The sequence below is a fragment of the Ranitomeya variabilis genome, chromosome 6 (assembly GCF_051348905.1).
Source record: "Ranitomeya variabilis isolate aRanVar5 chromosome 6, aRanVar5.hap1, whole genome shotgun sequence".
NCBI classification, from domain to species: Eukaryota; Metazoa; Chordata; class Amphibia; order Anura; family Dendrobatidae; genus Ranitomeya; species Ranitomeya variabilis.
This window is the reverse complement of record NC_135237.1, coordinates 458,632,724-458,658,464: the sequence shown is the minus strand read 5'-3', so window position 1 is coordinate 458,658,464 and position 25,741 is coordinate 458,632,724. Positions and strand designations below refer to the sequence as shown.

Sequence of the window (25,741 nt, the reverse complement as noted above, 5' to 3'; positions counted from 1 at the left end):
TTATAGTAATAAGCGTCACACAAGTAGGAGTTGCTGAACCAGGATTAAATCACTGGGTGAATATAAATCAATATGCGCAGCATCTTCCCTCCTTCTCTAATGAACACGCTGATTGCTAGAAATCGTTCAGATATTTTACCCATGTTCTTAGGGAGGTACAAAAATTATTGCCCCCATTCAGTTGGGCGCACCCCTATACTAAAGCTAAAACAATGGTAAAATAAAAAAAAAACTGATTTATATGTGCTGCCAAGAATAATTATTGCAGTTGGTCTACGGTGCATTACAGATCAAACCTGAGGTTACTTCAATACCCTATGATTACCATAAGTGATCAGTAAAATAAGACTGACCTTCAGAAAGCCCCATTATCTGCAGAATCAATTTTAGGGCACCCAAATCCAAAACAACGGGTCCTTTCAATTATTATTGAGGCATAACAGCTTGGCAGTTCCTCATACGGCAACCAAACCCCAATTCATTTCAGTCTGACGATCAGTGAGGGTCCTGGGACTCCAATCCCACCCGTAGTGACAGAACAGTTAAAGAGAATCTGTCAGCAAGTATTTGCTACCTCATCTGAGAACAGCATGATGAAGAGAAAGAGACCCAGAATCCAGCGATGTATCACTTAGTTTACTGGGCACATCGGATCTGACACAACTAGATGGTGGCCCGATTCTAACGCATCGGGTATTCTAGAATATGTATGTGTAGTGTATAGCACAGCCCACGTAGTATATTGCGCAGCCCACGCAGTACATTGCGCAGCCCACACAGTACATTGCGCAGCCCACGCAGTACATTGCGCAGCCCACGCAGTACATTGCGCAGCCCACGCAGTACATTGCGCAGCCCACGCAGTACATTGCGCAGCCCACGCAGTACATTGCGCAGCCCACGCAGTACATTGCGCAGCCCACGCAGTACATTGCGCAGCCCACGCAGTACATTGCGCAGCCCACGTTGTACATTGCGCAGCCCACGTTGTACATTGCGCAGCCCACGTTGTACATTGCGCAGCCCACGTTGTACATTGCGCAGCCCACGTTGTACATTGCGCAGCCCACGTTGTACATTGCGCAGCCCACGTTGTACATGGCGCAGCCCACGTTGTACATGGCCCAGCCCACGTTGTACATGGCGCAGCCCACGTTGTACATGGCGCAGCCCACGTTGTACATGGCGCAGCCCACGTTGTACATGGCGCAGCCCACGTAGTATATTGCGCAGCCCACGTAGTATATTGCGCAGCCCACGTTGTATATTGCGCAGCCCACGTTGTATATTGAGCAGCCCATGTTGTATATTGAGCAGCCCACATTGTATATTGCGCAGCCCACGTTGTATATTGCGCAGTCCACATTGTATAGTCACGTAGTATATTGCCCAGCCACGTAGTATATAGCACTATAGCACAGCCCATGTAGTATATTGCCCAGCCACGTAGTATATAGCACAGCCCATGTAGTATATTGTCCAGCCCATGTAGTATATTGCCCAGCCACGTAGTATATAGTGCAGCCCATGTAGTATATTGCCCAGCCCACGTAGTATTTAGCAATGTGGGCATCATATCCCTGTTAAGAAAAAGAAATAAAATAAAAAATAGTTACATACTCACCTTCCGGAGCCCCCGGATCCAGGCGAAGCGGTTACCGACGCTGATCGTGCGCTCCGGTCTCAAGAGTGCATTGCGGTCTCGCGAGATGATGACGTAGCAGTCTTGCGAGACCGCTACATCATCATCTCGCGAGATCGCAGCATGGACCGGTTACTGGAGCGTCGCGAGCAGGAAAGGCCTGTTGTTGATCCGGGAGCCGACGGACGGTGAGTATATAACGATTTTTTATTTTTATTTTTATTTTTTTTAATTATCGATAACATTAGATTGTTTTACTATTCATGCTGCATAGGCAGCATGAATAGTAAAAAGTAGGTCACCCAGGGTTAATAGCTGCGGTAACGGAGTGCGTTACACCGCGGCATAACGCGGTCCGTTACCGCTGCAATTAACCCTGTGTGAGGGCAGACTGGAGGGGACGGAGCGGGCACTGACTGCGGAGAGGAAGGAGCGACCATTTTTACGCCGGACTGTGCCCGTTGCTGATTGGTCGTGGCTGTTTTGCCATGACCAATCAGCGACTTTGATTCCATGACAGACAGAGGCCGCGACCAAAGAATATCCGTGACAGAAAGACAGAAGGACAGACAGAAAGACGGAAGTACCCCTTAGACAATTATATAGTAGATTAGCTGAGAAAGCTAACCCCACCCACACCAGGCTCTCTAAGTACATTATCTATTGACAGTGAGCTGCTTAACAGAAGAGGGCGTGGTCGGACTGGGGGTCACGTGACCAGCTAGTCACAGCAATGATAATGCCTTAGTGATAAAACCTTCAGTCTATGTAAACAGCACACAGCCTCATAAGTGACACATCGGTTAATTCAGGATTTTAACCCCTACCCCATGATATCAGCAGTTCACATAGAAAAAGGCACTGACATATTCCCTTCAAATGCCATCTTTGAAAGTCCTTGACAGCAAATTCACCTATTCAAATTAAAGTACCGGTACATGTAAAAAATGTGTATTTTATACACTTTTTCCTGTCAATAAAAACTGGTGCAGAAATATCTTCTGCAAATGCCCAACTTGTGAACCCACCCTAAAGGGCATTGCTATTACTTTTTTATCTTCTGCTGAAATTTGGAAACCATGCAAGCGGGGCACAGGGAGCTTCTTTAACTAAACATTTTTTTCTACCATTATGTCACCATTGGGGTATGCCCTGCACCCTCTTTACAAGTTTATGAGAGTTGGGAAATGCTGCACAATTATTGGTACATATATTCTACGCTACAGAAAGCTGCACGCATGCACGGGCTCCTCCTGTGGTATCGGTTTTACACATCTTCACTTGTTGGCAAAGGTTGAAGATTGCCTAGATGTCAAAGCGATTTTCAGCCTTTGGCAACAAGAGAATGATGTTGAGAACCTTGAACTCTAAGATACAGAATATTAGAAATTGTAGACTATTTCATTTATGAAGAAGCCTCATTTAACACCGCTCATTACTATACCTGTACATGCTGTCAGAAATAGAAAATATCACAAAACAGAACTGGAACCAAGTGTCATACAAAATAGTATTGGCCGATATGCCAAAGATTGAATGGCTGAATCAGACAATGCAGTCACGTACTAAAGTATATGATTTCTGCAAGTCTAGTCTGACTGTGTCTGACCACATTTAATGCACTGGCCATTCCATAATCAGACCATAGAGGCTTATCAATTACATAACATTACAAACATTGTGAATAGAACAATAAAGGTTTACTAAACAAGATTTTAGATTAAAAAAGAAAACCATGTAGCCGTGAGCTTGGTAAAGGCTGACATCAATCTACCCAACAATTACTTAGAGCAGGTTGGGAAAAGTGCTTGTCACTCCGAGCAAAGTTTCTGCTTCAAAGCACACAATCAAGTGAAACTCCAATATCCACAGCATTTACTTTCCCCGCCAGGCAATTTACAAGGAGAAATGAGCAGGGCAGCCAACAGCAGGTATATTACTAAAGTGTAGGAGCAATTGCAAATTTGGGGGTCTCCAAGACTGATGCGGAGATCCCAGAAGTCTCCAAGACTGCTCACCCCTTACTTAGCATATGCTCAGACATTACATGCATCATCTGCTCAGACATTACATGCATCATCTGAGCATTATTTAGACTAAGGCAGAACTCCGCTCCCTGGAGGAGCCATAGCTCGTCAGGGGGAACCCAATATTTTTGCAGCTTCAACTCCAAAGGGTTTGTGGGTCCAGGAGAACATAGGATAGGCAAAAGTGCCCCACAAATTCAGCGCCGGTTGGCACTTAGATTGTGTTCCCCTACCCCTCCCATGCTCATAGGGCCAAGCATGCATTTGTAACACCAATCTCCTCTGGCAATGGACAATCCCACTTGGAAACAAGGGATCGACTGTTGCCAAAAAACTATTTTTTCTCTTGGGCAACACAGGACAGGCAAGACACCCCCCGAACAAATCCGATACAGTAATTGACTGGGTCGACTGACTTTCATCTTATATGCATGGGCAGATACTAACTGAACGACATCTTAACTATAATTCTATAATTAGCAATAAACCCACCCAAAGTTAAGGGAGCAGCAAAGTTTAACAAAGTTCAACTAAACCGTATAAAGACCCCGCACCCTTACTGAGATTTAGTAGACCAGAATGGCTTTTTATTACACTCCACGGCGTAATTAGAATTTAATTCTACTTTACAGCAATGCTTTCTATTTACTTAATTGCTTCTTTTCATTCCTTTATTCTTTGGCTTTGTCCACATTAGGTTTATTGCCTTTCTCCCATGTGCTGAATTATTTGTGCCGAGTAAACATAGATCTTTCCAATAAAATCATTTCTTGCCATTTTGGGGTCTTTGAGTCATGAAGTTTGTTTTTTTTTTTTTTTTGCACAAATGACCAAAAAAAAAAAAAAAAAGTTGTGTGCCTGGGTAACAAGTCAAGAGGCTAAAATGGTGACATATAAAGGAATTATGGAGTTAAATATGTAGGAGTAAGCTAGAGATGAGCAAATCAACTATGAGGACCCGAGGTCCAGTGGCCGGATGGTAATCCTTCAAACTACCTCCGACATGTGTGGACTACTAACGTGGCCGCTGGACTTGGGGCTTGAGAATCGATTTAGTATATATACTATATATTATACTATACTATATATTACATAGGGTAATCGCAATCTCACGATTCTCACTGACGACACTTGAGTCACTTTTGGCTTTTCTTCATGAAACTCAGATAATTTTTCATATGCTCATCTGTAGCCGGCCTTAGGCTGAGGTTATGCATTGTATATTTGAGATAGATTTTACACACACATTTTCTGCATGTAAAATTTTCAGCATTATAAAGTACCAGCAAAATGGATGAGTTTTTGTGTGTATGGAATCTGTGAGGATATTGGCTTTTATTAAGTTTTTTTTTTTTTTTAAATCTGCAGCATGCAAATGTCTGTTGTGTAAATGCACATTTTTGGTGGTGATTTTATCCATTTATCTCAATGGGGACCCAAAATCTTCAGGTTGAACCCTTGCCTTGACATTTGTTTGTGATCTTTGTGGTTTGTTCAACAAAAAGTAAAAAGGAACATAAGAAGAATGAAAAATTGCAAAAAATAAGTGCAGATTTCAGTTTAGAAATTTTTATGAACATCTCCACAATTTATGAAATGAATGAACCCAGCCTTATACAACACCTTTTCATACAGCTAGCTTGTAGAACAATCCTGCTCCTGAATCCCACCACCACACTGGTCATCCGCTGGCCCAATACATTTTTCCTGAAGCAATGGTAATAAAGTATTATGTAGATGTAGTATCACATGGAGCCATTGGAACGTATATGGTAGCAGGGGACAAGTCAACAAGAGCAGGCATTGCTTTTTTCTTATAGAAAGGGGGTCCAAAATGGTGACCCAACTCCTTACATAACACAGAATGAACTGTCGGATTTAGTTGTGGTTACCCGATGTTACTAATGAGTGAACCACGGATGGGAAGTCCATGGGTCACACCATCAACGTGGACCAAAAAATTTAATTTAGGGAATGAGCTGTTGCCCCACATACTTTTATTGTTCTCTCAGATACAGGCTGTTGTATTAGTGTCTGAGGTCCACCTTACTACATGTTAGGAAAAATGGCACACTGCAGCCAATATGTGGCCAAAGTGGCCAAACCTAACGTGTTGCCACAAGTACTGGCACATTTTTCACATAAATGTACAACTAACTTGGCTCCACTGCTTTTTTTAGTTAATGAATTCAGGTTGCCTGGGGGTCGACTCTCTAAATCACGTTCCTAGAGACGACAATCTTTTATATTACATATCAAACATTTCCCCATTTCATTTTCCTCTTGGTTCCATTAAAAATCTCCGAGCATGCATGAGTGGAGATAATGAACCCAGCTGTCTGTGGTCCCACCATGTGTGAGAAATGCAGTGGGTCCCACTTACAGCCTGGCTTCTAAGATCATATTTTCTAGTTTTAGACCAACTGTACGATCATTGCTCACTGGTACCTCCATGACTTGTGGAAGATCAAGAAGTCTCTCTACAGCCAAATCTGATCATTTCATACAATTTACTTCAGGCGGAGAAGGCGAAGCGATCCAGAACACTCACATCCAACAAATATGCCACAAGTTGACGATGAAATACATTTGAGAAGAAGTTACCGTAATTCCACCTTATGATATGCAATTCCAGACTACTTCGCTTATCGCACAGTGTATAAGTATCGTTCTTTGGGGTGTCAAGTGATCCTAAAGGCAGAGTGTGTAGTAATGGCAGTTCCCATGAGAGAGCGATTAATGTTCACCTCTAAACAAAATGTGTGGCTTATATAGAGATATGAACAGATGAAAAGTCACATTGCTTCATTACTTACCATATACTGGTCCTTGGGCTACATTCTCAAATCAGCGGCCAATTTTATATCCATATCCAAAACATAATATTTTGTTACATTACCACCTGTGCTGAAATATTTTTTTAATCAGATTTGTCTGTGATACATCTGCACTAAATAGTCTAAGTTGGTGAAGTGAGAAAAATATAGGCAAACGTTAGGTTTATGGTACAAAATAAATAAAAACTGGCATGGGCATATGTATTCACCCCTTTTAGGATGAAGCCCCCAAACATTTTTGGTGAAAGCAATTACCTTTATAAGTCACATGCTTAGTGATAGGAAATAAGTGTCACACAGTCTGTCAGTATATACACACTTTTTCAGAAAGGCCATAGAGGCTACAACACAGGAAGAGGCACCACTAACCAAACACCACCAAGAAGACCAAGGATATCTCCAAGTCAAGGACAAATTTGTTGAAAAGTACAAGTCAGGGTTGGATTTAAAAAAAAAAAAATATCCCAATCTCTGATGATCCATCAGAGCACCATCAAATAGAAAGAACATGGTACCACAACATACATGCCAAGAGAGGGCCGCCCACCAAAACTCTCAGCCCGGTAAGGAGGGCATTAATCAGAGAGGCAGCACAGAAAGCAAATGTAACCCTGAAGGAGCTGTAGATTTCCCAAGCAGAGACTGGACTATTTACCCATATGACCACCATAAGCTATACTCTGCATAGGAGGTGGCTTTTGTGGAAGAGAGGGCAGAAAAAAAGCCTTTACATCCACACAAAAATTTTAAGGTACTGTGGTCAGATGAGACCAAAATTGAACTTTTTGACCACCATTGTAAATGCTATGTTTGGTGCCAAACCAATACAGCTCATAACCCCCAAGAACACCATTCTCACAGTGAAACATGGTGGTGGCACCATTATGCTGTGGGGATGCTTTTGTGCAGTAGAGACAGGAAAAATGGTGCGAGTCAAAGGGAAGATGAATGATGCGTAATACAGGGATATTATTGAGAAAACACGTATATTTCTTACTGGCAATGTGTTTTTACGGAACCCATGACAACACCCTTATATTGTCATTGGTGCCGTCATGGGTGGCAGGAAAACATGTACATTACTTATCGGTAATGTGCTATTATGGAACCCATGACAGCACCAACGACAATATAAGGGTGCTGTCATGGGTGACAGGAAAAACCTTTTACAGTCTGTCAGGGATTTGAAAATAGGATGGAGGTTCTCCTTCCAACAATTCAATAACCCAAAGCATACTACTAAAGCAACACTTGAGTGGTTTAAGGGGACACATGTAAATGTTTTGGAGTGGCCTAGTCAAAAAACAGACCTTAATCCAATTGAGAATCTGTGGTCAGACTTCACGCTTGCTGTTCACCAGAGGAAAGATCTAACTTAAAGGAGCTGGAGCAGTTTTGTCTTGAGAAATGGGCAAAAATCCCAGTGGCAAGATGTGAAAAAGCTCATAGAGACTTATCCAAAGCTCCTTGCAACTGTAATTGCCGCAAAAGGAGGCTCTACAAAGTACTGACTTTAGGGGGGGAATAGTTATGCACACTGATGTTTTCAGTTATTTTGTCCTATTTGTTATTTGCTTCACAATAAAATGCAAGCCCTAAAAAAAAGTGAAATTCCATGTTGTGAGGTGGCAAAACACGAATAATGCAGAGGGCGTGAATACTTTCTCAAGCCACTGTAAAATAGACGCTTTTCTCTCGTGTCAATTATATTAGATCGATGGTGCATCCATTTTTCAAATTCGTTTTTAAGAAAAAAAACAACTTATTTTATCCATTGATGCTTAGCAATGTGTCAGTGAAAAACGGATGAAACTGATGAAAAATGAAAACCCATACTTTTTACTTCAGTTTATAATGGCTCCTCAGACTTTAGTGGCTGAGTCTGATGTGCAAAATGGATGAGATTAGGACTGGCTCAGAGTCTAATAGACTGGGCACACGGATCCATTATTTATTAAAATGGATGTACGGCATATGGATCAATGAAACTATGGGTCCATGTTCTGCCTCAAAATAGAAGTAAGAGCACATGCACATGACAAACAAATGTAGGAATGTAGCCTTAAAGGTAATCTGTAAACAGTTTTTTTCAATATAATCGGAGAGCAGCACGATTCCAGTGATGTGTCATTTACTGGGTTGTGCGTTGCTGTGTCAATAAAATCAGTATTTTATCAGCAGGAGATCATGGGAGGACTAGGTATCTCGAGCCATGTAGTCCTCCTACCTTGTCTAAGCTCGCACCCACCACTGATTAACAGCTTTCTGTCAATGTACATAGAAAGCTGCAAATAAGTGGTGTGGACAGAGTAACACGGCGCTCAGCATTCTGACCACTGATCGATCTGCAGCAAAGAAAACAGTGATTGCATGAAAATGACAGCATGCAGGCGAGCAAGTGCTGTCACTGGAATCATGGTCTCCGTTCCTGCATCATTCTGCTCTCAGATTACACAGTAAAAAATTCCCTTTAAGCACAGCCTCCCTTATAGCCCAGAGCTGCATTTGTAACACCCCAGGAAGCCGATTGTTACAGTGGTATTGCCTTCCTCACGGGGAGGGTGATACCGTGCCTGGAAGCGAGACGGATCCCTTTAAAAGGTAACATGTACATACAACACTGTTCTGACTCCAGACCAGAAGGGGAAAGCTCTTGACCCATTTTGAGGGTGGCTTCCCTATATATTCTGGCTGGAGGGGGAGTTAGGAGTTCAGTCAAGAGGAGAGCTGGAGCCGTGCAGAAAGGAGGTTCTGTAGGTCCTGACAGAGAAGTCTGTAGGAGACTGAGGGAAGAAAAGACAAAGGAGAGGAAAGACAGAGCGGAGCTGCGAGTGGACTCACTCCAGAATCAGCGCAGAAACCGGAGGCTGAAATTCCGAGGTTGTGGGGTTAACTGTATGCCCCACAGCAGAAACCGGCAGGCACGAGCTTCCAAGTCTCCTGGCCACCATTACACCCGAAGGCACACAGCATATAGAGCCCGGAGTCACCACGAAAAGGGACACCTGTAAAATGGCTCGAGTTGCCTGCCATGCGGGTAGTGTCCACCTAAGAGGACAGATTGAGAGAGGACCTTGTGTGAAGTCTCAGACAGCAAGGAACTTAAAACACAGTGCAGTAAGGAAGGCTTCCAACCTCACCTGGCTAGGGGGATTCCGAATCACTTCCAGGCTGGCCGGACCTCACCATCACCTGTTACCGGTATCCCGGACTGTGCCTGCATACTACCAGTAAAAGGTAGAAACTGCAACCTTGTGTCCTCTAATTCTTTCCTGCACCTCGCCATCTATAATCTTTGCCACTACACTGGGAGCCCTGGGGACTAAGCTTCACCTGTGGGAAGCCATACCATCCCTGCTGCAATAACATCATCCCCAGTGGACCCCTTTAAGCAGAGTCGGTCATCACTGACAATACAACAGGTTGCGTCACTAACATTCTTTATTTTCTTTCAAAACAACCCCTTTAAAAACTTTCCCTTTAACTTGGACGTCCAGGGCCACGGACGAGGTCACCGCCACCGTAACTACCCCTTTATCGACCACTGGACCTGGCCGAAGTACCCCACGGGCCTAGTGGGTGCTCCACACAGTTCTGTTGTTCTAGGAAACGTGGACATGCCTGCCTACAGTACTGTCAACAGTTTTACTAAGCCTACATATGGCCATGTTCACATTTACACTGTAAAATTCTGTTCAGGAACAGAAAAAAAAAAATGAACTTCGATACCATAATGAAAACAATGGTCACATTGCAGCTCTGTCATTTTACAGGAAAAAAAAAGCACCGTTCCTGATGAAGCTTCCAATGCAGAAGAGGACAAAGCATAATGTGGAGCAAATTCGTAATCGGATGCAGAAAACAGTGATTGGTAGAAAGTTTATTCAAAGAATACGAAGGAGAGGAGATTTCAGCTCTGAAGCTTGTTGAATTGTGAACCCTCAAAACTACTGTATGTCCAACTCATCAATAAAACAAAGCAACATATTTATAAAATTATTAAACACTCAACCTCACCAAACTACAAAAGTACACGGATATAACTGCTCTGGAAAGTCCAGTAATATGGCATTATTCCTAATGTCATATGCAAAGGAGAGGGAAATACAACAATAAAGAAGCTCAGAGAGGCGGTTACTCAAGAGTAGCGGCCTACCCAAGAGAGGCGGCCTACCCAAGAAAGGCGGCTACCTAAGAGAGGGGGCTACCCAGGAGAGGCGGTTACCCAAGAGAGGCGGCTACCCAGGAGAGGCAGCTACCCAAGAGAGATGGCCTACCCAAAGAGAGGCAGCTACCCAGGATAGGCGGCTACCCAAGAGAGGCGGCCTACCCAAGAGAGGCTATTACCCAAGAGTGGCTTTTACCCAAGAGGTGGCTTCCCGGGAGAGGCGGCTAGAAGTCTGTTATCTAACCACTACAATCAGTGCATACAACATAGCAAATAAAGTAATTCAAAAAGCCATAAAAAAAGAAACAATCTTCTAAAAGTAAACCTGTTATTTCACACAATTCAGAATAAAAAATGGGTCTTTAGCCCCCATCCATCACAAAAAGGTAAAACTGCCTGTGGGGCATTGGGGTTCTTGTCTAATATGTCCAGACATTGTCCCGATTCTCATGTTCTACAACCTACCATCCCCTTCCCAGCATGCATTGCTCCTGCCATTGGCCAATGGCCTGCCCTGAAAGCCTCTGTTGTGCCTGTACACAGAGACATCGCCCCTCCACTTCCTGTAATCTGTCTCTGCTGCTAGAAGCAGATTATACTTGACAACAGGCAGTGGACAAATAAAGTGATTTGCAGATTGCCCATTTAGCACATTATCAAATGAGATCAAGTTGTCTGGCAGCTCAGAGACCACTTAAAAACGTATCTAGAATCTTGTCTATGTTATTGTCTTCAGACTCTGTGCTTGTGAGCCATTGCTGAGTGACTGAAGCCTCCAGTTACTTCCCTTGTTCTACCATTACTAATTATCCTTGGCTGTCACAAGTGTGTCAGATTATCAGACTTCTAAGGTCTATTCTTCTCAAACAAGTAAAGGAATATAGTAACTATGACCATATAAACGTCTGATAACACAGGAACAGTCTAGGAGGCCAAATGCATGTGCAGCATCATCACACGTCTCACTTCAGACATGGATAATCATTTATCTTATTTTTATCTACACAAAACCAACTAACACTCCAGACACATTGTGGCGGCGAGCCAGATGTGTGAGCTAGTGACTGCGCAGAGATTCGGAAGGTCTGCCTTCATTATGTGACACAGGAAAAGACCTTCAACCAAATCTACAAAAAAAAAAAGTACGGTATATCCTACGGGCACTAGTTGTAAGAATATCCTTGGTTGGTCATTAATGATACACTATGATCATAATCTGATGTAAACAGCCACAACTTATGGACAGAGGCAAACCTTGGAAGTTTGTGTCAGGCTTGTCGCATATATAAAAGTTATTTATTTATTTTTTTAAAGTTATCCTGCATTAGGGCCCGTGCAGACTGCCGATTTAAGGTCCGAATACGCTCAGACAAAACATTGGAGGGCACCCGGATCAATGTTAGTCTATGGGCTGTGCATATATCGGATTTTTCCTCGACATTAAAAAAAATAGATAAATTGCTGCCTGTAAGAGTTTGCTCCGATCGGATCACCCTCGGCCATGCAAATCTATGATTTCCATGGACTGACAAAATCGAGAAGATGGAGACATTTTTTTCTCCATCTTCTCATCTGAGAGAATTGGATCAAATTATGATCACACTCTGATCACAGTGGCATTTGTATTATCTCTCCAGTTCTCTCAGATGGCAGAATCTACGGTCTTCTGCACCTCCCCATACACCAATCAATATCTGATCAAGTAACTACAACTTTAGTCTGGGTTTGTATTATATTCAATGAGCCTCAATGAAAATTTAAAGTCAGGAGTAGTCAAACCATGTCCATACTTGCTAGAGTCCAGTCTTGCTTTATGGACCAAACAGTGGTTAATTTTTGGAAGAAAAACAAGGGTATAGCTTATAGCATATCATGATTTGGAGTTTTTAAATGTTGATAAGTATTCGTCATGAGTGAACGTGCTTGGATAAGGTGTTATCTGCCATGCTCGGGCGCTAACCGAGTGCCTTCGGTGTGCTTGAATAATATGTTTGAGTCCCCGCGGCTGCATGTCTCGTGGCTGTTATACAATCCCTGCATGTGTTGCAGCTGTCTAACAGCCGCAAAACATGCAGCTGCGGGCTCTCTAAAATATTTTTTGGAGCACACCAAAGGCACTCTGTTAGCACCCAAGCATGCGCAGATAACACCTTATCCAAGCACATTCGCTCATGCATGACGAATACTTATCAACATTTAAAAAACTCCAAATTATGATATGTTATAGGCTCCACCCCTGTTTTTCTTCCAAAAATTAGCCACCTTATCCGAGCACGTTTGCTCATCACTAACAAGTGTATCTTTTTTTCTCTTCCATGATTTTGCTTATCTGTCTGTAATTGATGCGATTTGATGCATTTATTCTAATGAAAGATCGATTATGTATCAAAGACCTTTTATGAACGGTCATTAATGAAAGTTATTATGTCTACGGCTACCTTATATTACGGTACAGTATACGGTACATACAGAAGGAGATGTCCCCTCGCACTGTACACAGCAGCATGATAAATACAGCAGACAATAAAAAGGCTAAGCTCGAAGAGAAGAGCTGACGTACCAGATCATAAAGTTTGGAGTGCGTTCAAGACCATACGCACTAAGTAAAACCTACTCCCATACTTCATGGAATTCTATGCCTCGGTCATTAGGATGTTGGGTTCGTTAATCCAACATCAATTCATCTAACGGAAAACACAATTTACTTTTAAAGAACGAAACACCAGGGAAAAATCAAGAAACACGTCGGACACAGCCTCACACAGTGACTCCCCTGCCGGCACACAGTATAAATCACATTAATAGAAGAGCACAGCACATTAACACATTACATGATCAAGACCATTCATTTCATGCATGGCTGTGAGTGGATAGAAAGGGTCGATGTACCCTTTTGTTTGACCTCTGCTTGCAGTCAGGTATGATCCTCCAAGGGAGAGGGATGTCTCTGGCTGCTGGGTCTCTTTATCCTTTGCTCCGAGCTGCTTTCCCACTTACTGCGAGGACACAATACCTCTGTGCTTCTAATGCAGCACACAAAGATTACAGCGGAAACCTATGGAAGGAGGTAAGCAGCAACATGAGCAGCCAATGGGGGACAGATCCATGGTGGAGATTAGCACATGCTCACTGAGGCTCTGCTACTGTCACCAGCGCTTAGAAGCCTCATAATCTAATTATAGCCATTTGCTAGGACCGTACGACTGAAGCAAAGCCCGGGAGCAAATTAAATTTTAATAAGTGAAAACCTTTTTAGATAATACAAAGATTGCAGATTGATATCAGGCTCAGACGGTTGCATCAATTGATGTGCTCTCCGGGTTATAAACTGTGTTGCCACGCAGCCTTCTTTAAAAAAAATTCTCTTCTTCATCTCCTTCTTCTCTTCCTGCTTTATCATGAAACGTATTTGTCACTTTAACCTACCTATGAATAATTCATTAACTCCGCGTGCACGCATTACTAGCAGCAGGAGAGCCTGCACTTATTTGCACCCACCAGATTAAAGTAGCCATCGATAGAAATGGTCGAATCGAGTTCTCCGAGAATCAATAGAGAGGAAATGGTCAAGAACACCGACCCTATCGATGCCCTGATAAAGTCAAGCTTGTGCTAAAACTACACTGGTTAAATGGTCCCTGAAAGTGACAGCAGTGAAGAGGATTCAAGTGCCCCAAACTCCTCACTACACTAAATGTTACACTTGGCAAGAGCGGACAGACCGATGGCGCAACCTGTGCAGCCGTACAAAGGCCAAAGAGGTAAGGGGGTCACATCTACCTCCAAAGCAGGTGGAATTGTGCATCATGATGAGCTATTGGGCGGCAAAGGGTCCACATACTGTTGTCGCACAGGGACCTCTTCGGTCTGTGTCTGCCAGGGACGCTTGGTCAGTCAAAATCACCTAGAATACAATTTTTGTGTTTGTGCTGCATTGTTGTACTAATCATTCCAGCAGGAATATTTTCAGTCACCAGCTTTTGCATTCGAAGTTACTTTTGCTGCCTCTGAAAATAGAGAAGCAAAGGTTGGACTTGCAGGAAATTCAACATCAAGCGCCAACGTCATTTAGGCTCATTATCATTAAGATATCAGGTCTCCATGCACATGACTTCCTGACGAATCAGCAGAGGCAGAGCTGCAGGGGGGCGGGAGAAAGATGCAACCTGAGCCAATGATTACGCAGGAGGCGTCTCAGACTACTGAGGGTCTGTAACTAAACTTTATTAGGACAGAGCTGTCATCTGTGACTAAATCTGAACTATAAAAACAGCCAATGAGCTAAACATATTTTAAGTAATGATTGGACAGCCATGTTATGTAAAGAGCTGCACTGAAAGGAGTACTAAACCTACAGTACAAATTAATTAATTCACAGAAGAAAAACTTGCCAGATCTCCAGGATTTGCCATTTTTCTTTAACAAAAAATGTATTTTGAAAATCTTGCAGAGAAAATAGAGGTTAATATACTGCTTGTCTGAGGGAGTGGTAGTAAGGCCTCACAGTAACCTGTCACTCGATTCATGCTGCCCAAAACAGTGGGTAGCATGAAACCGAGCCTGACACCATTGCAGCCAGGTATACTTCTCTGAAACTCTGTGCCGATTCAGAGAAAGTATACTTTAAAGATCCTCCTGGTGACCATTGCGATAGTGGTACACTTCACTAGTTCAGCTTCTCCCCTTCTGGCCATTCCCAGCACAATTACAGGGGATCGACAGGTTTCTTGATAAATATACTTCCTCCCTAAACACTTTAGATAACTGTTGGTTGAACAAAAGTTCAACTGGCAGCCATCTATCTCCCCCAACACTCCCGTACACAGGGTTAAAAAAGGATATGCGGAATCCTTCTGTTCCCCAACACAATCTGTCAGGGGACAGTTGAGAGACCCCCAAATTAGACTGTTGGCCACAGAGAGGCTTTACCGAATACCAGGTAACTCATGATGGCTCACGTGTTGTAGCCATTTAGTGCATGCGCTTTCAGAAATCCCTACAAGACCTCTAGATTCTGTATTAAACGAGCTTCACGAGCGCAGTACTTGCCGAGTATAGTCTTAATCAACAACATGACGTTATGACATTGGACTCCCAATGCTCCCCTATATAAAAATTGTTCCCCCATCACACTTTGATGACCAGTCTACCAGTAGTTGGCACTACACCATGGCTGTTAGTCAGTAGCCCGAGGAGGAAGATTTAGCACACTTTTTTTCTGAGGAGGGGAGAAGGTGGGACCTCTGATATGAACAATCTAAATTTCTTAGAAGATTTTCTAAACATAGGCTGATCACAGAGTTCTCTTTTGCTGGGACAACCGGGGATGAGTTGTAATCCGTGGCGGAGTGTTCAAGTCACCTGCAGCGCCGCAGCCTTACATGTCAGAAGGGAAACCACAACACAGGACTAATCTGTATTTATTTATCATTATTTTTCTGGATTAACAGGCATCTGTCCTACTAATGTCGAACTAACAGAATTTTTCTTGAACGTCATTAACAGTAATAGATGCAGCTCATGTCATTGTCAGAGTACAAGGAGGCAGTTTTGCGTTATGTGTCAGAAGAATGTTGGTAGTGACAGCGGCATTATGGAGCATCTCGCTAGAGGGGGAACGGTACTAAGAAACAGAGAAGATTCTGCTAGTTAGTCTGCACCTAGACCCCCCAGCTAGGACACTGGTCTGTAAGATGTGATGCAAGTAGACTACTACTAGCTTCCAATGGACAGATGGCACTGCAAGGTAAACGGTCTGTAAATGTAGGCAATGATTGGGCAAGACAAAGTTTTACACTATTTGATTTGTGAGAAACAAAGACGATATTACAAAAACACCCCCCAAAAATGTATTGCTAGACTAGGGTTTTTTTTGTTTGTTTTTTGCCAGTAGAAACGTTGAGGTTTAAAGGGCCACTGTCACCCCCTCCAGCCGTTATAAACTAAAAGAGCCACCTTGTGCAGCAGTAATGCTGCAGTCTAACAAGGTGGCTCTTTTAGTTTTTGATTCCGTTATTCCCTCAATAAAGCGTTTTAAAATTTGCCCTAACTACCTGTCTGCAGACCTGGAGGCGGTCCGAAGCCTCCTCTGTGAATCTCCCAACGGCCGTCACTCTTCTCTTCTGGGGATGTGGTCGCCGCCCCCTTCGCGCTGTTTCTTCTTAAATCCGGCGCCTGCGCTGTGCGTGCCTGCCTGTGACAGGCGCAGTCTTCATTGTCCGTCATAGGTCAGATGCAGGGTGCCTGACTGCGCCTGTGCGGGCAGTGCGGCCACCCTGTTGCTGAATCCCCGCCCCGCACTGTGTTATTCATTATGCACAGTGCGGGGCTGGGGTTCCTGGGCATGCGCACTGCGCTGTTCAGACGCTCCCCCGGTCCCCCGCCTTCCAGCGATGCCGTAATATACAGGTTTCCTTGCCAGCGTTTGGAATGAAGCAGCCGCAAATAACAACGCTGGAAGGCGGGGGAGTGTCTGAGCTGGGGGAGCGTCTGAACAGCGCAGTGCGAATGCCCAGGAACCCCAGCCCCGCACTGTGCATAATGAATAACACAGTGCGGGGCGGGGATTCAGCAACAGGGTGGCCGCACTGCCAGCACAGGCGCAGTCAGGCACCCTGCATCTGACCTATGACGGACAATGAAGACTGCGCCTGTCACAGGCAGGCACGCACAGCGCAGTCGCCGGATTTAAGAAGAAACAGCGCGAAGGGGGCGGCAACCACATCCCCAGAAGAGAAGAGTGACGGCCGTTGGGAGATTCACAGAGGAGGCTTCGGACCGCCTCCAGGTCTACAGACAGGTAGTTAGGGCAAATTTTAAAACGCTTTATTGAGGGAATAACGGAATCAAAAACTAAAAGAGCCACCTTGTTAGACTGCAGCATTACTGCTGCACAAGGTGGCTCTTTTAGTTTATAACGGCTGGAGGGGGTGACAGTGGCCCTTTAAAGCCTAATATGTTGTAGCACTACAATCACACAGATTCCAAATGCATATGGTTATATAAAACTACAGGAAAAGGTGCTTGACATGAATAGAAATCTCAATGCATGGAAGAAAAAAAGAAGCCATTATGCATAGTCATCTCTAGTACTCAACAAAGGAACTGGTAAAGTGAAAAGGACATGAGTTCCACAGTTACGGAGAGGGGGCCGAGCCTGGATCAGCTTCACTCAGTTTGCACCTGCGGAGGAATCACCACGTTCGCAAACAAGGGCAGGAGAGTTGGCACAAGGGTCATACTACCTCTCTATATCAAAGCAGGGAAAGAAGATAAACAAGTCCTTGGCCTTTCTGTCCAGGTACAGGGGTCTGTGCCGCGATTTACGTTACTGACCCCTATGACAGTTCTGCTGCACGTTTCAGCTAAACCAAATACCGTATATGCCCAGTAATTATTAATGAAAAAGAAGGAGTCTGAGATAATCCATCATCTGCATCATACAATGCTATCTATCGGCTCACAACAAGCTCTTCAGACATATACCATTTCTGTGGCCACGCAAGTGACAGCCAGCTACTGTTCTGTCAGACATGGGTAATATGTGGTTGTATTGTCAGTCAGTTCTAGGAAAGATCGTTCAGAAACATTAGACATTACTCTTACTGGTACATGGAAGATAATTGATCACAATATGAACACTCATCATCTCCAGGAGTCGGAATGGCAATACCACATGCATAAAAAGACTAGAATTCATTATTAATTCATTTGCGCGAGCAGAAACAAGACAAAGATCAGTGATATACAGTTGTCCACAAACTTGACAAAAAAAAAATTTACTTACCCATAAGAAATATTGGGTAAGAAAAAAAAATACTGTGGCTCTAACATCTTAGGAAATCTCAGTAATAGGAGAGTCTGTCTTCACTGACTACAGATTTGACCTGAGAATTGATAATTTTGATAATGTCTTATCATTTCCATCAGAGAAAGAAGCCAAATTTTCCTGATAAGATATATTACAAAGTTTCTTATTTTCATGTCTACTATTGATATATGAAATACAAATTAAAACTATGGTTACTCTTTAATGGTTACACAGGAGAACATCGGCACAACTCATTGGTTACGTCATAACTGTTGTCGGGTATCCTGGGACCAGGGGCTCCTTCCCTGTCCCTAAAGCTAGGGGCACCCAAGCTCACCCTGTTCCCCAGATTAGGCTACGTTCACATTTGCGTTGCTGGGCCCAGCGTCGTCGACGCATACCGACGCATGCGTCATGCGCCCATATCTTTAACATGGGGGGCGCATGGACATGCGCCGGTATGCGCTGTACTGCGTTTTACGACGCGTGCGTCATATAGACACACAAGACAGGGCGCAGGGGACGCTACTTTGTAGCGTTTTCCCTGCACCGAAAGTCCCGATCTGTAGGATCTTATTGACAACGCATGCTTCGCAAAACGCTGCGTTGTGTACATGCATTGTTGGTTGCGTCGCTGACGCTGCGCCCAACAACGCAAATGTGAATATAGCCTTATTTCTGATGGTGAAGACGCCAGGGCCACGTACCTTGCCTTAGTTCCTGAATCTGCCCTCAGTCTGTACACTTCCCCCACTCAACGAAGAGAGTAGTAGTAGTGTACTGTAATACACCAACCAGACTAACAAGGCAATACAAACAGGGAAAAAGCAAAATAACAATCATACAAATATACTCAGACAACAGAGGAATGCCCCAGGGAGTGGAGGATGGGGTCATCCCAAAGTAGGAGAAGGAAGGAAGTTAGCACACAACCAAAACCTAACAGTCAGAGATAAATCCATCAAATGCCTTCTCAAACAACAACAAATCACCATCCTGCTTGACAGGGCCCAGAATATATTGGAGAGTGAACAGCTGAGAACCTTAATATAGGAAAGTTTCCAAGAGCTCTCAACTGAGCAGATTAACCGCTGCACTGCTAAAAGAAACCTGCACCATTTATATGAAGGTGAAGTGCTTCTAATCAGTGAGGGAGTAGGAGAGATCAGAAGCTATAGTCTTCTTTCTTACTCAGTTGTGGTAAAACTTTGACAGGTTACAATTAAGTCACAGATCATGGCAGGTAAGATACATCAGTACATTAAATAATCTTGGTGGTTATACTTCAAGTCTGGAGCATAGAGCTTGAAAGTTACACTACTAGGAGATATATATATATATATATATATATATATATATATATATATATATATATATATATATATATATATATATATATATATATATATATATATATATCACACACAAACAAAATAATGGGGGCTTTGTCAGGGTGTACTGGGGCAGTATCCAGTGCAGTCTGTGCACCTGTGAAAATCGGCACATGTATACTATCCATCACCGCAGCTGGCATCCCGGAAGTCATACTGCGAATGGCTGTCTCTAAGTTGTGTGTTTCCCTATGTCCCCATTATTTTGACAAATGGAAATACATTTATGTTATTTATTATCTTGATCACACTGCCCAATATTTCCCTTTTATGTGGTTTTTTTTTAGGTTTTAATTAAGTTTTTATGTGTTTGTGTAAATTGTTTATAATAAAGTTGGATATATTTTTATATACTTTTTTGTACTGTATTGACTTTGGAGGTAGTTCTAGGATACACATTTTCTTTAATTTTGCCTAGGTCTACTGGGTGTGGGCTATGGTTACTTCTTGCTGTTTTACATGATCAATTGTCAGTCCCGTGCCACGACAGCGCTCAAGACCATCAGGCACAACTGCATCATGCACCAAGTGTCTCAGGCCATAGAGCCATTGTCTGAGGCCACAGCACCAGTTAAGGACCCCATGCACATTAAACTAATGTTGGCTGAACAACCACTGATATTGACAGGGTCAGCTGACAATCTAATGTGTATAGGAGTACTATCCGACTGATGGTCGGGGGAGATGTCGGTTGTGCATCCTTTCCGATTTGGAACTGCTGATAGCACTGTTCTCCTGGAGATAAGCCACCGGCTGACGTGTCAGTCAGCAGCTTTCTCAATTCGACTAAAGTAGCTCTCTTGCATATGGTCGAGTCAGAATTATTTTAGAATATTTTATTATTTATTTATACAGCACCATTAATTCCATGATGCTGTACATGAGAAAAGGGGTTACATACAGGGTTATAGATATCATTTACAGTAAACAAATTTACAGTGCCAGACTGGTACAGAGGGGAGAGGACCCTGTCCTTGCGGACTTACATTCTACAGGATAATGGGGAAGAGACAGAAGGTTGGGGGTGTGGCAGCTCTGGCGGTGGTGAGGCACAGCTCTGGCGGTGGGGAGGCGGCAGCTCTGGCGGTGGTGAGGCGGCAGCTCTGGCGGTGGTGAGGCGGCAGCTCTGGTGGTGGGGAGGCGGCAGCTCTGGCGGTGGTGAGGCGGCACCTCTGGCGGTGGTGAGGCGGCAGCTCTGGTGGTGGGGAGGCGGCAGCTCTGGCGGTGGGGAGGCGGCAGCTCTGGCGGTGGGGAGGCGGCAGAATGGTTATTGCAATACATGAGATTACTATGGAATAGCTCACAATATCCATTATGGTATTTAAATCAGATGCTCAAATCGTAAAAAGGGGGTCTTGTTCCAGTTAGCAGCGCCAATAGGTATTAAAGACTCAAAGCAAAACTTTAATATAAACTTAAAAAAAAACAAAAAAACAAGTGCTAATAATGTAAGAACCTTTATTAGGTAGCAGAAGCTTTTAAGCATCAGTGTTGTCTGCAATGTTCTAGCACGCTTTTCTATTTTGTGCCACAAACTCTTTGTTCCTGCCGTCTCCTCCTCTCGCCTTCAGACAGGGCTTTGTGCTTCCTTCAAGCACTAGCACTTTGCATATGAATACATGTACATGGAGTAAACAATCTATTGGCTTTTGTTTATAGAAGAATGACCTATGAATGGACAGGATGAGTCTTTATCTGTAGCTGTCGACAATCAAAATCTGAAGACATCGTTTCAAAGCGTGCAACTGCAATTACCAATAATGTGCTAACTGCATAATGAGGCCATCACTCCACAATATGCAAAACCTCAACTAAAACAAGATAAACACAGAAACACAACTGCAAAATAAAACATCACTGGGAAGTTATTTAACTAATTGCTCCGTCCTATATAGAAGCAGTGAAAGGTCATATATGACATTACCTTTAAGAGCGCTATAAAGGCGCTTTAAATTCCCAGAGGAGCATTGCACGGCGAATAAGCCTCCTTACCTTGACAAGCCAGAGATGGTATGTCACTCTCCATAAGGAGAAACGATACCCCTTAGACCCCAGTCCAGAGCCTCTCACCTAGCCAAATCAGTTCTCATGCTTCGCACTGACGAGGGCCAACAGCCCGAAACACCGTGTCTGCGAATTGAGATACTGATTTGGCTTTTATCCTAAGTCATATTGCACGACTCGTTAAAGGGTTGATTGTGACTTGTAGGATCGCTACTTCCAACAGGTGCCGCTATAGAGTTAAGTCCTCTTTTTCTCAGAAGAGGCAATTTGCATATATAAAATTCTTGCAAGCACAATGTCCAAAGCTGTATGACATAACAAAAACGAAATGACAACGGTAATCACTGACGTCATATTATATTTTTGTAGGTGGTGTTGAGGCCAGGGGAGATGGAAGGGCCGTGTTACAAAGCTTTCCTCCTCCTTTCCATTGTAGCTACAACATACCATATTATGCGGATTATAAGACGCACTGCAAATTTTGGGGTGGAAAATAGGAAAAAAACGTTTTTAAAATAAATGAGTGGTGTGTCCTATAATCCATTTTAATGGTAGCTTACCGGGCGGGGGGCACAGCTTCAGGAGGCCAGCGTCAGGACGGCAGGAGTGGGGCAACGCTGCAGGGACCGGAGTGGGAGGGCGGGTCTCCCGGCACTGCGAGGCTGCTGTCCCTGGGCTCACCTAAGATGTCAGCGCTGAGCGGAGTCCTCCTTGCCATTGATTAACCTCCTGTGGGTGTTGGGAAAATGGCCACCAGAGGCGGCGCCTGCACAGATTGAGATCCTGGGAGATCTCAATCTGCGCATGTGCCACCTCCAGTGGCCTTTTTCCCGAAGCCCAACACAGGGAAATCATTGGAAAAGGGGACTCCGGTCACCGGCGCTGACATCTTATGAGAGCCCAGGGCCCACAGCATTGCACAACTGCTGTCGCCGCCGGACTCAAGAAGCAGCAACTTTGCCTCCTGTGACCCCGCTCCACCACCACCCCTCCCCAGGAAGCCCACTTCAGATTATAAGACGCACCCCCCATTTTTCTCCCAGTTGCAATGAATGATGTGTTGGTAGTGTTAGTGTTTAACTCTCCCTACGGCTGGGCAGATTACAAGTTAAAATGATTAGGACTAGCCCATAGTAGGAGGGGATAGAGTGAAGGGGGAGAGACCATTTTCTGTCAGAAAGTCAGATAGTGCTCACTCTGCATTAGAAGCAAACCTATGGTCTGGCCAGTGAGTAGGGTCACATCAAGTGGGTGTCCTTGACGAGAGAGAAGACTGAGGCAATGCATAGCGGGATAGAATTATAGAGTGATGCACTGGAGACTGCTCCTGGGACAGGATGCGTAAAGAGGATTTTGTGTCTGAAATTGGACATGCCAAATCCTTATCTCCCCCAACATCATATACTGGGGGAGAGTTGGGAGACCCCCAAACACATCAGATTGTTGGCCAAGCTCAACCATATTGGAGTGTTCAGATAAAATTAGTCTAATGTGTTTGAGGGTCTTTAGATATAACAATATCTTAGAACAAAAATTAGAATGGGCCTTTCTTCTGATGCTGAATGATCCGAGTAAATTAATATGAGGTTTAGTAGCTCAATTTAAAAAGGAATGTAATGGCCATATTTTTTTTATTAACGAACCAAATATGGATTAATAATTTTTTAATTGCTCTTATTTTTAGGATTGTAATTTTTTATTCAACTTTCTGTACACAATTATGGGAACGATCATCATGGCTAAGCTTCTGTTAACAGCATTTAGAGAATTGCTTTACAGAAGCCATATGGACCTTAGGAAACAATATAGTGGAAATGCCAGAGTTATATGGTCAAGTTTTAACTCCTACTCCATGGCTTGTGCCACTGGCAGACAGAGAGAAAAAGGCCCCTGTATAAGAACAATATATGTGCCCTTTGCAGTCCAGAAGCTCATCAAAATGCATAATTCCACCTGCTTTGGAGAACAAAATGGCTCCCCTGATATATCAGGCCCCAGGGTGCACCAATGATATATCTGCCACTTACTTGTGCAGTGAGGAGGAGGTGAGCTGTGACTACCACCTATTGTGAATGGTAGGTCCTATGTTTTCATAATGTACAGGTGTTATCAGATAAGGTTGTAATGACACAAATAAGATGACACATTTTAGTTTTGGGTTTTTTTAATTACAAAATTGAAATGAAAGAAAGGAAAAAAAAAAAATCACCAAAAATTCTTAATTTAAACAAAAAGTCATTTTCTGGCAACTTCTCTTTTAGAATAATCAACTACAATGTTTTAGAACAAAATCCTTTCGCTTTCTTAGGATTTTTAAATAATATTGTTGATCCAGTAGCACAGCACCAAATTAAAGAGCACATAAAACATATTAAAGAATTAGCTGAAACCAAAGGTTTATACCCTCAAAGCGCAGCACAGGAGCAGAATTTCTCCCAAAGACACGGCTAAATCTGTACGAGCCAAACTGATTCACGGTAGCCGAAGTAGGTAAGAAGCATAAAACTAAATACCTAGAAACATGCATTGGTCAGTCAGGAAAAACATTAGCCCAGCAACCTCAGATTATTTCAATTTTACCTTATCAAAACCAATGTGCAAGAAAACGTCATGTAAGGAGATCTGGGACATTTCCTAGATGCTTACACAGCATATGCGCTGACATACAGCATCCTGTTTGCTGACCATGAAAAACATTTTCTTCATAGAATTTCAATTGATAATTTTTGCCAGATGTGTAAAATTGCAACAAAATGCATTACCATGAGAGCGGGGAAATTATTCACCAGTGCCGGAGTGGGTGGGAAGAAGGGTCCATGTGCGCTGGCCAATAGTGGACAACCTCTGTGGCACATACTACTGTACATCACTACAATAATATGTGTAAATGGAACTTTACCTTTAAAGGCAGAGGATCTGTCACCGCCGCTGATCGTCTGTCTTAGTAAATCATTTTCATAGGAACAACAATGCTGCAGCATGTTTTCTCACGAACGTAGTGCTCTGCTGTTGCCCTTTTACACCTCCAAAAGTAAATTGACAACGAGGCATTACCATTTCCTAGTAAAAAACTGTCCCCTCTCGGAGGCCGGCGTCACACTTAGCGTAGGGAAATACGGTCCGCTTTTTAAGGCCATAATACGCAGAAAAGCTCCTGAACATTGATCCCTATGCAGCATCAATAGTAAAAAGATGTAATGTTAAAAATAATTTAAAAAAAACAAAAAACCTGCTAATCTCACCCTCTGTAGTCCGCCGAGCCGCACGCGGCTGCCGCCATCTTCCGTTCCCAGAGATGCATTGCGAAATTACCCAGAAGACTTAGCGGTCTCGCGAGACCGCTAAGTCATGTGGGTAATTTCGCAATGCATCCTGGGAACGGAAGATGGCGGCAGCTGCGCGCGCATCGCGAGAGCTTCGCTGGATCCCGGCGGGTGAGTATGTAACTATTTTTTATTTTAATTATTTTTTTAAATAGGGATATGGTGCCCAAACTGCTAAATACTACGTGGGCTGTGTTATGTACCGCGTGGCTGTTATATACTACCTGGCCAGTGTTAGATACTATGTGGGCTGTGTTTTGTACTGCGTGGGCTGTGCTATATATTAAGTGGCCACTGTTATATACTACGTCGCCTGTGTTATATACGGCGTGGCTGCTATATACTGTGTAGGCTGTGTTATATAGTACGTGGGCTGTGTTATATATTGCGTGGCCTGTATTAACGCATCGGGTATTCTACAATATGTATGTATGTATGTATGTATGTATGTATGTATGTATGTATGTATGTATGTATGTATGTATGTATGTATGTATGTATGTATGTATGTACGTACGTATGTACGTATGTATGTATGT

The 25,741-nt window shown here is 43.4% G+C and overlaps 1 protein-coding gene across 7 annotated transcripts in view; it reads right to left on the bottom strand.

Moving 5' to 3' along the window:
• The window catches only part of FAM110B (family with sequence similarity 110 member B), a 182,266-nt gene that overhangs the window by 69,813 nt on the left and 86,712 nt on the right, over positions 1–25,741 (bottom strand). Inside the window, exon 1 of one of the 7 annotated variants that reach the window (XM_077270528.1) lies at positions 13,564–13,699. The exons of 4 other annotated variants lie outside the window; for them this stretch is intronic. The gene's annotated coding sequence lies outside the window, so the exon portion shown is untranslated. Of the gene's footprint in view, positions 1–13,563; positions 13,700–25,741 lie in introns of those variants that run through there. 2 more of the 7 variants (XM_077270529.1, XM_077270531.1) reach the window with 2 other exon arrangements.